The following is a 12,801-nucleotide window of genomic DNA, read 5'->3' as shown; positions in this document are numbered from 1 at the left end:
AAAATTTGACTGAAGTTCCCTTGCAGAATATGGCTACATCACTGGTAAAACCTCTCTTCAGTTTCATGCATACATGAACTGTTCTACTTGTTTTTTTGTAAAGTATATTTACACTGTGATCTAAATTCATACCTGCCACAATTCTCCACTCACTTTGTTTAATTTAACCCTAATGTGCCACATATGTTATGTATTTAAACAAAACTTCTTGTACTAAATGCAATACCTCACAGTATTTCATAACTGCCAATGCTATGATAATAACGTTCTATAAAATGCCAGCTGAAGCAGCATATTAGTCAAAGGTATACGGTTGATTCTCTTACTCTTCTACTCCCAATCCTACACATGTAACATGTGTGTTATGGATTTCTAGGCAAGAGCTTTATTGCACCTTAGATAAACATTTTACCAATTTTTTTAAAATGCTGTAGAGTCTAGAGTCCCAGTTTAAGTCAAGAAATTTCTCTGACAGAATTTTTATTGATTACTAGTTAAATTTCATATTCTGTGCCAGATTATTTTATTGTATTTTGCCACTTTTCCAGTGACTCCTTGGGCTACCGCATTCTGGTTCATAAAAGAAATATATTGATAATTCTAAAATATTATTTTGTCACTGGATTTACTTTGCTCCAAACTTTTGGAAATGAATACTTTTTTAGTTATATTCCATAAACTGTGAAAGCAAATAGTCTTAATAATGAATTTCAGGAGCAATTTTAAGCCCCAATCCTGCAAACACTTTAAAGCACGATTAACTTTAAGCATGAGTGGGGCTTGTTTACTTCAACGGAATTACTCATGTGCTTAAAGTTAACCAAATGTGCAAGTATTTGAAGGATGAGGGCCTTTGTCTTTCAGTGTTATTTCTTATAGTGCTCCTACTCGTATTTCTGCTGTTAGTCATCTGCAACGCATGCTTAGTGCCCACAGTGACCTGAAGGATCCTTAAGAGAGCGAAGAAAAAAACCAGTTACCTACAATAACTGTTGTTCTTTGAGATGTGCTGTTCACATATACAGCCCACTGCGGGAGTATGTGAACCCAAAGAACTCAAGCCGGAGACTTCTGCCAACAGTACCACGTGTCCCTGCTCTCCTCGTGCATTGAACCGGAGGCATCTCTGCTGCCTCCCTTTCCATCCCTTCTCGCCACTTGTGAAATTATTGACCAAAGTATCAGGGAAGTTGGGAAGGTCATGGAACATGTCATGGAACTTATATGTGCACATCACATCTCAAAGAAAGTAAGTAACCCACCATTTTTTCCTCCCTTGAGTGATTGTGCACATACATTCCACTGCAGGGGTCTCTGTAGCAGTTCCCTTACAGGTGGTGGGACTGTGGGATATCTGGACAGAGACTGCAATACTGACTTGCCAAAGTTAACATCGTCCCAAAAGTTACATATAGACAATCATGCTGCTCTCTGCAGATATCGGTTATGGGAATGTTGCTCAGAAAAGCTGAGGAAATCCACTGAGCCCTGGGGGAGTCAGAAGTTATTTTCAGGGGAAGAGAGACTTTTGCAAGATCTTAACAGAATTTGATACAGTCAGAGATACAGTGTGAGATATGTTGAGCTATCAATGGTTTGCCTTTGACTCTCTCGGCATAGACTACAAAGGGTGTGGGAGAGGCTCTGAACAACTTAGTGCAGTCTACGTAGAATACCAACGTTGTACAGACATAGGAAGTGTGAAGTTTTTCTGCCTGACTCTGACCCCAACTCTTGCTTACTGAACCTGGCTCTTGCAATTTCTCCAATTCCCGCTCAATAACTACCATCCCTGACATGTCCTGTGACAGCTAGGCCAGACCACCTAAGCCTCAATTCCTTATACCACCATGAACCAAGAAATCCAAGTTCACAATACACTTATCATCCACCAAAATTCTGAATTTACTGATGTTGGTGGGTGAGAGAGAGTTATAAAATGTATCAATCATTTTGATCACACAGTCCCCAAAAGACTTCCATTGTTCTAGAGTTCAGAGTGACAAACTGAAAAACCTAGAGTCCTACAAAAAATTACACTGTTTTAAAATCACACACAGCATGAAAGAGTAAATCAGTCCTTTAAAACTGAGGTTTCAACAGTACTAAAATCCCATCTCATGTCTGCTGAGCCAAGAACACACACAAGTGCAGGAATGTATTGGCACTGCAGATACAAACATGCGTGGGTCTCACTCCCTTCCATTATCTGTGCCCAAAGGCTCTGATGGAATCTTTATCTTTCCACAGCTCATATAAAAGCACTCTCCACAGATTCAGTCCCCTGCCAGCATACAACACAGACACTAAGAACACCACAACGTGTGCACAAATCAGCATCTTGGGACACCTGGTGGATTGCCCAACTAGGAGCTGAGGATTTCAGTACGCAGTGTTCCCCTAACTTTTGAAAGATAAGTCCCCAGCATTTAGGAAAATAAAACCAATATACCCTCCTCCTTCAACCCTTCATGCATGGTTAAAGGCCTGCTGTTCCTTCTCCTTCAGATCTTGCAGCGTGTGAGGAGGCCAAGGGAGGGCCCTGTGGAATTTATGTGTTGCACAGGGATTGAGGGAAGGTTCTGTAATGGATCTTTGGGTAAGATGCCTCTTCCAAGACCTTTTTTCCACTTCTCCAAGTACACCCCTTTCAAGTGACAGGCCCACTCCTCCACTTCTTTTTGGGGTGACATGTAACCACTCTCCAACTGGGTCTGTGGGTTACACCCCCTCTGGTTACCTAGCAGGCCCAGCAAACTTGCTTCAGGAGCCTCTGGACAGTAACCACGTGCAATGACACAAAAGCAGCTTCTCCACAATAAAGTACGATTTATTTGCCAAAAGATACACAGCACTCACACAGAAAACAACAAAGAGACTTATACACATATTGTCTCACCTATGTGTAGCATTCCACTCAATCCCCTAGGCAGAGGTGACTTAGCCACTCCCCCTCCTCCTCTCCCACCATCCTCACCTGCCCACAGCTTGCCTTGCTGCAGATCCTGACTCTCCGTCAGTTTGTGTCAGCTGGCCATAACTGACTACTTCCCCACCTCACTCTGCAGAGCAAATCTATTAGCTGATCAGTGTCTTTATCTCCAGGTTCTCAGCCTTGACAAAACATCTATGTAACCAGGATGGGGTTGAGGAGTCACCTCTTCACAGCTATTAAACTGGCTATTGTGTTTGAAAGTTTATTGGGATGCTCCTTATCTAAGCCACCATATAGTCCTTCCTGCTTGATTCCCCAACAGCCCCTTTTGATCTAACGCAGTAGCAAGTAATCCATCATGAACACAAAGGCACGCACAATATTCATAAAAATAATGCAGATATTTCCAGTTTCTCCACAGGTTCATGCACACTTAATATGTCAAGGGAGGAGCTCTGCACCTCAGGAAAGCACTTACAACAGCTGCCCAGCTCCTAAGATTCACTGGAGAAGCCCTTGTAAGGTATGTGGACATGGTCTTCTGGTGGTATCTAGTCAAATATTTCTGGAGTATGGAATCTGCACCCTCTATTGCCAATTTTTTGCAAGGCAGCAGAACTTTGGACTCCTGGAGAAAGAGGCTCCAGCCTGGGAGTTAGGAAAAGTATCTTTTTAGTCGCAAACAGAGCATATTTGATATAGAAGCTACTGAAACACAAACATTCCCCTTTTCTCCCCTTTCCCCAGAGTTAATTGTCAGTTTGTGAATGGAAAAGTTGAGGTGTCGGAGATTCAAGTTCTGCCTCCATCCCCCTTTCTTCTTGGTCACCAGGAAATATTTGAAATAGAACCCTGTGCCCTGAAAGGCTGAAGCAACTGGTTCCACCGCTCCTCTCTGCAGGAGGAAGTCCACCTCTAGGGTAAGCATATTGTTGTGAGAGTGATCCCTGAAATGGGCTCAGGGCATAGAGGAAGTAGTGTCAAACTCAATCGTTTAGCGATGTCAAATGACATGCAGGACCCACTTGTCCATTGTTGTTATGCTCCATGCTGGTAAAAAGTTTGTGACAGCCCCCAAAAGGGGTGGTTGGCAACTGCGTTGGGATATAAAGTGGTTGACTGCTCTAGATGCACTCAGAAATATTGCTTAGGCAAAGATTGGGTATGCTGCGCAGAGGGCTGCACTGGTGGACAATGTGGATGAGATATGTGGACCTTCGGGCACTTCTGTGGAGGTTCATAGGCTTGCTGGTGGTAGCACTGGGGAGTTCTATAGCATCGTGTGGGCGATAAAATTTTCGTTTCAGCGCTGGCATATATATGCCATGGGATCACAGGGTGGCTCTACAGTCTTTCGGTGACTGTAAGAAATCATCCATTAATACTTAGTCCTGCCTTGAGTGCAGGGGACTGGACTAGATGATCTCTCAAAGTTCCTTCCAGTTCTAGGATTCTACGATCTTCTGCCTGAAGAGATGTGATTCATCAAAAGGGAGGTCCTCAACTGGGCTCTGTACTTCTCTAGAGAAACCTGAGGAATGTAACCAATATTCTCTCCTCATGACTCTTCCAGTCACCACTGTACTCGAGAACACGTCCGCAGAATAAACTGCAGCCTGCAGTATGTCCTAGAGACCAACTTGCCCGCCTCCAAAATAGCTTAGAAGCAGGCACGATCCTGCTGAGGTAGTTTATCTGCAAAATCCGCCATCTGCCCATAGTTTAAAAAAAATTATATTTGGCCATCAGTGCTAGGTAGTTCAAGATATGGAACTGGAGGTTGACTGAGGAAGAGACTTTGCTACCCATAGTACCTCTTTACCATTACCTTTGGGTGGCAGCGTATGTGGTTGGGCTATACCACATGGTGCGTGCTGGTTGGAGAATGCCATTGTTGATTGGTAGGGCCACTCTGGCAGGTATTGATGCATGCAAGATGTCTAGTAGTTGGTGCTGGCTGTCTTGCACTTCCTCCAATGGAATCTGAAGAGCCTTAGCAAGTCTCCTGAGCAGCTCCTGAAATTGACAGAAGTCATCCAGTAGAGAAGAGGGAGTCGATGACACAGCCAAATCCAGGGATGACATCGGGAATCTCTCTGGATCCGTCAGTACCGATGGAGCCGGGCTGACTCACACATCATCCGGTCCTGGTTCCAAACAATGAAGGATGGGATGGTGAGACAAGGGATTCCTTCCAGGTTGAGCAAGAAGGTTCTGAAGGCAAATATAGGGGACACAAGCTCCAATATAGCCAATGTGGTTGATCCTGCTGTTGCTGCAGAACTACCCATAGAGTTGGGTACCAGTGGCTCCTGGGCTGAGGCAAGAGAGGATACCACCACGGTGGTGTCAGAACCCTCTGTTAGTCATGCCTTCAGAATGGAAGCAGCGGACCACATCTAGTATCTGAATCCTCAGACTTGGAGGAACCAAAGTCCTGTACGAATGGGGGCACCGACGGGGCCAAAGGAATGGCGTGTGCTGTAGGAGCACAACCAGAGGGCAGCAGATCCAACACAGAAGAAGAGGCCCTCTTAGCATGCGAATAGACTAGAACAGGCAGAGACATCAACCATTCCTGGGCAAACGATTCATCCCATTCTCCCCGGCGTTAACGGCACCCGGTCCACAAACAGAACCAGAGCCAGCAAGGGGGCCTGCCTTGGGACTGATGAGTCACAATGCACCAGCCGAGCCGATGCAGAAGGGCTGCACGGTTCGGGAACTGGGACCAGCAGATCTGGCGAACAATGTGACTTCTTTTCACTCTTGTGGGCCTTGGAATGCGCCCCTTCTCTGTGGCTAGAAATCATGGACGGTGCAGCATCTTTCTTGGATCTGGAAGAAGACTTACAGCCATGCTTACACACATGCTTCTGTGGTTCATAGCTAGGCCCCAGCGCGGGGTCCATAGCACTGGTACCTGCAGAACCCAAATGGGACTCCGTGGAGGGAGGTGCATCCTGGACTGCTCAGGCTGATGTATCTGGGGAGGGGAAGGGGGGCTGGTCTTCAGCCAGGATCCAACTGTGGTCCCACGGCAACCTCCATGAGGTGCTTCTTAAGGTGTAGGCCCTGGCCTTCATGGGTAGGGACAGGGAAGGAGAAGCAGATACTGCACCTGGACATGACATGGGCTTCCCCCAAGCAGTACAGACAGCTATGTACAAGAATAGAAACAGTTTTTCTGGAAAGTTTGGAAAGTGCATCACCAAGTATGAGAGAAAAGCAGAAGCTCCAACTCAGACGATGTGGTGGTGAAAAGAAATTGAAGACGCGGTCACTCCATCCCACTCTTTATCGCCTCAGGTGAAACCAAATGGCACTTCAAGGTCGTATGCATGGACCAATGGAAGCTATTACTTTTAAAAGCTCCGGCTCCAGGAACATGGTGCATGCACATAACCCTCAGTGGAATACACAGGGACCACCACTTGAAAAAATAAACAGATTGTCCCACTGAAGCATAACCTGTGGCAAATGAAGCAGAATAAATTTTTTTATTTGTTTTACATAGGATATTTCTATTAATAAAACCCAGCATAGCATTTGCCCTTTATGCAACACATCACATTGTTGACTCATTCAGTTGATCACCTACAATAAACTCCAGTTTATTTATGGCCTGCTGCATTCGCCCATTTTATATTTTTCAGTTTGATTATTCCTTCCTTTGTGAATCACCGACTCACATTTTCTTGACTTTTAGACTATTTCTCCGTTTTGTCAGAGTCATGCTGTATTTCAGTTATAGTCTCCCAAGTACTTATGTTGCCTTCATACTGGCTTCAGATTTGATTAGTATACTCTCCACACCACACAATGGAAATATTAATAAGTAATAATTCTTAAGTTTATTGGTGGTACTAACAACAAAAACTCCTATGGGAGCTCATTCAAGACCTCCCAAATTCAAAGAGAACTATTACTAAATTACCTTTGGTATCTGATTTTTATAAAGCTAATTGCAAACACCTTACACAATTATAATTTTTTAGAGTTCTCCAATTTCCCTATGTGAATGTAATTTGGAACTATACCAAATGTTTAATTTAAAGTCAAGATGCACTTTGAACACTGCATTTCCTTTCTCAAGTAAGATGGGTAGCCTATCAAAGAGAAAAAAGAAAAGTTAGTTTATTATGATCTTTTATTGACAAACCCATATGATCTAGTGATTAAAGAGGGGACTAGGAGTCTTGAATTTTATTCTTGACACAGCCACGAACTATGTGAGACCTTGAGTAAATATGTACCTACTTCACTTCCTCAAAGTGGGGCTGTGAAGTTTTGGGCTCCATGGATAAGTAGTAATGCAGACTCAACTCCCTTCACTTAGTGGGAATTATTTGTTAAATTGAGCCACCACATTCATGGTTTTCTCCAAAGGTTCTCAGGAACATTACAGTTGAGTGGGGAGTATATATCTGAAGACTACAGCAATACTGTAATTTTTGCTTCGCTACAGTGAAATACTGTAAAATGATGTAATGCCCATTAATTCAATTTCAAAATTTTTCTTAAGGAAAATGCATCTTAACTTACTTATTTACATGCTGTTAACATAGTTACTTACTTTTGCACAGAGTGTACATTGAATCAGGTTTAAAATTAGAAAGGTGCAAATTAGAGAAATTATGAGATTTTTGTGTTTTATACTCTTCTTTCTGACTGAGAATCCTGAAAGGCCACTGACACTACAACAAACAAACAAAACCACAAAACAAGTGTTGCTGGATCATTGAATAGAAGGATCAGACACACTTGGGACTCAATCCTACAAAGATACTGAGTACAAGGATCCCGATCAAGCCAAGTACTTCAGCTTGTGCAATACTATCAATATCTGAGTAGTGCCATGAACTTGAGTGTGACTAAATACATGCTGAATATTAGAGATGTATTTCAGCTTAAGTGCTTTGCTGCACTGAGCGTTTGGCACTTAGTACTTTGCAGAATTGAACCCTAATTCCACAACCCAAGATAGAGGTGTTTGGGGGGAAAATAAAAATTCCTTTCAGGTCACCTACTGTCACCATTTTATCTACAGAGTCCACAAGGAAAATAACTCATATAGTAATACCCACCTTTGGGAAGATGGAAAACTTGTCTGACCTGTCTTTTAACTTTCTTAGTATTTGGGTATAATTCTAATGAAAAGATAAGTAACTGTTCTGAAATAGTTGAAAGTAAAATATGTCTCATCTCTGTAGTGATAGCAGCTCTTATGAAAGTACTGAAGACCATTTCTTGATGCTCCACGTAGCAGTTAAGTATCTTTTATTATTACTGAACCAAATAGCATGCCCTTGAGACTGTACAATTCTGTGTTTGATATACTTTGTGGGGATGGAAAATTAGGACTGAATGCAACAAGATTTCAAATACAGATCTTCTCAGTATTTTAAAATTTAATGAAGTATTAAGACTAGCTTAATACAGAATGAGTCATGTTTTTAAGGGAAGCAATAACAGAACTATATTTCAAATCTTGGCTAAAAAGATGTTCTGAAATAAAAAGAAAGCAGTATTGCTTTCTGTTGGAAAGTAGCTGAGATTAGCAATAAAATTTTGGAGCGAATAGAAAGGTCTGAGGGTACAGCTAGTCTCACTCTTTTGGACAGTGAATGCCACTCTACCCTGAAAAGTGAATGGATGAAAATGGCATCTCCATAACTCAACAGATCTGCTCCCTGTGGGTGAAATTCATCACTGGGCCAGCATATTACCTATGAAACACCCATACCCCATTTTAAGGGCTTAGCTGAGACTTAAGTGGTGCATAGGGTTTGCATAGGTCAGGAGTGGGCAATAAATTTTCTCAGGGGGGCCACTCCACAAATTTTGATACATAGTCATGGCCCGCACTTTTCTACTATATTAATGGAGGGGATGCAGGGTCTGGAAGGGAGTTTGGGCAAAGAAGAGAGCTCTGGGCTTGTGCAGAGCGTTGGGATACAGGAAAGGGTGAAGGTTTTGGGCTCTGGGAGGGAGTTTGGTGCATGAGGATGTTCTGACCTGGGGCAGGAGATTGGAGTGCGGGAAGGGGTGCGAGGTTCAGGCTCTGGCCAGGAGGCGCTTATCACAGATGGCTCCCTGCCAGCGGCGCAGCAGGGCTCACGCAGGCTGCCTGCATGCCATGGCCCCATGCCGCTCCCGGAAGTGACTACAGCCGGCTGCTGCTGACACATCTCTGCATGTCCCTTGGTGGGAGGGGGATAGCGAGTCTCCATGCGCTGCCTGTGAAGTACTGCCCCCTCAGCTCCTATTGGCCGGTTTCTGGCCAATGGGAGCTGTGAGGATGGTACTGGGAGTGGGGACAGCGTGTACAGCCATCTCCCCACCCACACCAGGGGCATGCAGAGACACACCAGCAGCAGCCGGCCACTTCTGGGAGCGGTGTGGGGCCACAACAAGCAGGCAGCCTGCCTGAGCACCCCGCTGTGCTGCGGGACTTTTAGCGGTCCGGAGATCAAAAGGGGGCAGCCAAAGAGCCTGGCGGGCTAGACAAATGTTAGACGGGCTGGATCTGGCCCGCAGGCCGTATGTTGTCCACCCCAGGCATAGGTCCACTGCACAGAGGTGATTTTCTCGGAGTTATATTTGCTCCCTTTAATGACAAGGTAATATTGCATTATGTTTCACTCCTGGTTGTCTTGTCCAGCCAATGCAGCTTTTCCGTCTTATGCATCATCAACAGAGTAGTTTACTAAATTCAATATCAGGAAAAATGAGTTACATCTATACAAACCCACTGCCTTTTTTTGGGGTTACTTAGAGCACAAGATGAAGGCAGTGAGGTTGTGAAACTTTAACTAAGGCTGTAATTGATTTGCATATCTTTTAATACTCATGCTTATACAAAACGAAGGACCCAGTTCACCTCTCAGAACCCAGGGGGAATTTTCAGGGTTCTCAGTTTAAAAAAAAAAAAAAAAACACCTAACCAACCAAACATCTTTTTTATTTGTGAACCAAGCATATTTGTCATTTTTCAGATTAGAGCTACAGGTTATGATTTTAAAACTGCTGCACTGTGACAACAGAGGACATCAAAATTACAAGGAAAGCAATCACACAGGGAGCTGACCAGAGATAGAGGCAATAATTTGAAACCTTTCCCTGGTCCTCGCTTCTGTGACCTACTCCCCCAGCCCTCACTTCTGCTCTCTATCTGCTCAACCACTACAAAAGCAACAATAACTTTAAAACAGTCTGCAATTTTAAACTTGCAATAATCTACAATGCTTATTAACATTACACAGAGGGAGTGAGAAAAGATTACATCAGGCTTGCCCATTTCTGTGAGCAAAGAGTAACTTCACTAGTTTTATGCTGGCAAATACGTTGAAACAAGAAACCTCTGGCACTGCATAACTTTTTAACAAGAGAAGCTGTTAGTATTGAAATGAACTTGCAAAAGCATGCTACTGGGGGTAGTAGAATATCTAGCCAAATCAACCATTTGCCCATGCTCTTGGTCAGAATTAAACTATTGGTTGAAACTAAATATGTTGCTATATTTGCCCACAGGATGCAATCTGGAAATACTTGTAAATTCCTTTGTCAACTGGTATAAAGCTTTGGTTTTTGCTGCAGAAAATTCTACTTGCTTTCTAAAAGTAAGACCTGGTCTACACTACAGGGCTAGGTCAGATGTAAGATGCTTAGCATTAACCTAGCTGCAGAAGCGTCTTCACTTAAATTTGGCTCCCGCCAATGTAAGTATCTCTCTACACCTATTTAGTAACACCACCTCCCTGAGTGGCGTAGCACCACAGTTGATGTAATTAGGTCGACAGTGTCAGTGTAGACACTGTGTTGCTTATGTCAACTGTTACTAGCTTTCAGGAGCTGTCCCACAATGTCCAACACTGACAATGCAATCTATGCAAATGTTCCTGTTGAGCACGCGCACATCCCACACAAGGAGCCAAATGCTGCATACAAACAAGCGATTTAATAACTGCAGTGGCTGTACGCTTACGCAAGTTAGGTTCTTATAATTTTGTAGTAGACACATGGCCTAAGACTTTCAAAAACATTATTTACAATATAAGATTGACTTACAATGGCACTGGAAGAAAGAATCATACCACTTTTTTGTAGGCAGTTAAAATTGTATTTACCATTGGCAGTGCATTGATGTAGGGAAGTTCTACTGTCTGCTGCCTCCAGTCACAGGAAGATGATGCTGAAAAAGAAATGTAGAGACAAATAAAAGGATAAGTTTTAATATTTAAAAATAGATGTGCTAACAGAATAAAACACAGATTAAAAAAAAAACAGTATCAGTTGTGGGACCAGATGGCTCAGGGGATCAGTAAGAGACACTAAAGTTTTCACCTCAGAATTTATATACAGACTAAATCAGCAGTGATTGGGAGTGGTAATAACAAGAAGAATTAGTTTTCCTATCAGCCTGTTGCTAGTAGACAGGTGTCCACAGCATAAAAATTACCCTTGCAATTGTTATCCTTCTGCAGGTACAGAACTTATGAATAAATGACTATGGAGAATGAACTGTCTTATGCCATTAGGCCACTGGACACTTGCATCCACATTCAGTGGAAATCCACACAGACACAAGGGTCCATCCCGAAGGAGCCTATCGTTGGACCATGCCTTTTGATATATTTCTCCAGAGTCAGGTTCTTAGATGTTGGCATGTTATTGCCCATGACAAATCTGTTCTAGCAATAAAAGACTTCAGTTTTCTGTGATATTTATGTAGCACCTTTTGTAAGCACTAAAACAAAAAAATCCTTGGTTTGACTGTAGAACATTCATCTTGAATGTTTAATTGGGGTTGGAAGTGGTAAAGGATACATTTTCCTAAGGCATACATCACATTAGTCGATATAAGTGTGCACATTTGGAAGAACATGCAAAGCTGTTAAATTTACCAAATTGTACAGTAACGTAGAAAACTGAGAAAGTCAGCTTATTTTAGCTGCATGCAAACATTTGAAGAAATAGGTTGTAAAAATCCTGCAGGTAGGACATTCAAGAGCAGACTGGTGTTGAGGCAGATTACTTTTTTAGTCTACCAGCCTTAATGTATCTTTAAAAAAAAAAAAAAAAAAAAGACTATTCCCTGTTCTCTAAATGAATGTTTTTAAAGCCACAAAACTCAGTAATAATTATTGAGTAATAAATTATCTCATCCAGAGGTAGAAGAATACTGCAAAACAGTATTCGCAAGCATGTGTTTGATATCCAAATAGCTGCTCACTCCAGCCATGTTCCTACCCCTTTTTATTCACTACTTACAAATGATTTTTTGTTCACACAAATGGCTAGAGGGGGCTGCTCTCCATTTGAATACCCGTGTTTGCATAAGATTATTTGCTATTGGCTATTTTCAAAAAAATCAGTCATCCAATCAGAGAGCAGAAACAAAACATGTAACTGACAACAAAAAGTTTGCGAATAACCCAAACAAAATTTGTTCACCCGAATTGTTTGATCAATTATTAGCAACAACCAACTGAATTTGTAAAATTCACCCACAGAAAAATTGTTCATTAATCCTTGAAAAAAAAAAAAAAAACCTGACCAAATTGGTCAAATAAGTGGTCTGGTACGAAAATGTCAGACAACTCTATTCAAAAACAAGCATCCTGTGCAGCAGAAATTAATGAATTTACACTATTCCCAGAACATTCTACAAGCTATCCATAAGCACGCATCAAAGAGAAACATATCCTTCATAATGCAAGTGTATGGAGGCGCCGCAGAGGATGAGAATGCATGCAAAATATATTGGGAATTCAGATATTTGCAAATGTGCTTCTTCTCCCTTGCTTAGTTGCATTATTGATGCAGAAATTGTCGAATCAAAAGGAGGAAAAAATCCACTTGTT

The 12,801-nt window shown here is 42.4% G+C and overlaps 1 protein-coding gene across 8 annotated transcripts in view; it reads right to left on the bottom strand.

Moving 5' to 3' along the window:
- Nucleotides 1-12,801, bottom strand: part of TBL1XR1 (TBL1X/Y related 1) — a 170,686-nt gene that overhangs the window by 94,282 nt on the left and 63,603 nt on the right. For all 8 annotated transcript variants that reach the window (XM_077826067.1, XM_077826068.1, XM_077826069.1 and 5 more), the window contains one exon: nucleotides 11,065-11,129. The gene's annotated coding sequence lies outside the window, so the exon portion shown is untranslated. The remainder of the gene's footprint in view (nucleotides 1-11,064; nucleotides 11,130-12,801) is intronic.

This window comes from Eretmochelys imbricata, chromosome 9 (assembly GCF_965152235.1).
Source record: "Eretmochelys imbricata isolate rEreImb1 chromosome 9, rEreImb1.hap1, whole genome shotgun sequence".
In the NCBI taxonomy this organism is placed as follows: domain Eukaryota; kingdom Metazoa; phylum Chordata; order Testudines; family Cheloniidae; genus Eretmochelys; species Eretmochelys imbricata.
Note: the sequence above shows the minus strand (reverse complement) of the source record. Positions and strands in the feature narration are given on the sequence as shown.